The sequence below is a fragment of the Venturia canescens genome, chromosome 4 (genome assembly GCF_019457755.1).
Source record: "Venturia canescens isolate UGA chromosome 4, ASM1945775v1, whole genome shotgun sequence".
Lineage (NCBI taxonomy): Eukaryota > Metazoa > Arthropoda > Insecta > Hymenoptera > Ichneumonidae > Venturia > Venturia canescens.
The window spans coordinates 11,487,583-11,488,879 of NC_057424.1; the positions used below are offsets into that span (position 1 = coordinate 11,487,583).

Consider the following 1,297-nt stretch of genomic DNA (forward strand, 5'->3'; position numbering starts at 1 on the left):
TCAAGAATAAATACTTGCTAGTGAAAACTTATCAAAATATTTCAAAACAGTTCCAACGGTGGTGTGAGATAAAAGCTGAAGAAATGTCAGAAATCTTCATTGGTGACTGCTCCGTATTCAATTGATTTGTTACACTAAGAAAAAAAAGTTATTGGAACAACGAAATGTGGTATTACAGAGTGCCAATGAAATATATGATCATAACAAGGTCAAACATGATTAAACGAACAAAATAGTTTCAGATCAATCTGTAGATTCATTCTCTCGGAAAATATTGCAGTTAAATGAAGAAAACTCTTCCAATAACATCAATTGCTATTGAATCAACAATTTTTTTTTCTCAGTCTACGAAAAAAAATTTCTCGTTTTTTCATGCTTCGCTAAATGACGTTCAAAAAGTTTAATGCCACCAAGTATCTCCGTTATGGATCACTTGTCGGTGCTATTGCGACTGACGCGAGTGTACTCACCAAGCGAAGGCTGCGATAAGCGTGACACAATTTCTTACGAGTAGCTCAGTATGTACGGTAGCTCGACCACAACTGATTCTTTCACCAATCCTTCAGACAAATTTATACGACCAGCTGAGGGTATTCGAACATTCATACTCTCGTTCACGTGCACACGACCAAACATTTCTGCGTATTTGACGTGATAAAGAGGACGGACGTATGTGACGCGTGATTGTGTGTCTTCGTCTCCGTGTATAACAAACATAGCAAGACTGAGACGAATAATTGCGTACCAACGAGTTCACTTGCTAGAAGCATCGTTCAACTGAGGCGAAAAATAAATCGTATAAGAATCATCGTCGATTTATAGTTACCAAGAATCCAAGTTGTTTTTTTCTCGTTAATTAGATCAGGAATTATAAGACTTTGGACAATTTAAAACCAGAATGTGAAAAGATCTCGAAGGTCTTACAAGCATTCTCCAAGACCATGGTCAACGCCTTAACGAAAAAAACATGCGAGATCTGACTCATCGCACTGAGTCTTTCAAACGACTTTTTGCTTCATTTTTGTGCATCCAGTATGACGCGAGAGAAATTGATAAATTTTTGAAGCCTAGAGTGAATGCTTGAAGCCTTGAGATAGTAATAGAGACAATTTGTACTATAATCTAAAACCATATGCATTTTAATATTTTTACGTACGTGAAGCTCTCACATCATTTTAGTCGTTGTGAAAACTCGTCGACTAATCGCTTTCGCAAATAAAAAATGTTTTCCATTTTTTTCCCATATTTCCATGTAGAAAAACTTTTTATTTACTTTGTGAAGTTACTTATTTGATAT

At 35.9% G+C, this 1,297-nt stretch overlaps 1 long non-coding RNA gene across 2 annotated transcripts; it reads right to left on the minus strand.

Annotated features, from left to right (window-relative positions):
- Window positions 1–19: 19 nt before the first annotated feature.
- Window positions 20–1,297, minus strand: LOC122409185 (uncharacterized). Of its 2 annotated transcripts, none has more exons than XR_006260627.1 (3): window positions 1,157–1,297; window positions 471–777; window positions 20–134 (listed from the first exon to the last, which is right to left on the minus strand). It is a non-coding gene; the product is annotated as an uncharacterized lncRNA (long non-coding RNA). The 2 variants fall into 2 exon arrangements; XR_006260628.1 differs by lacking the exon at window positions 1,157–1,297 and adding an exon at window positions 925–947.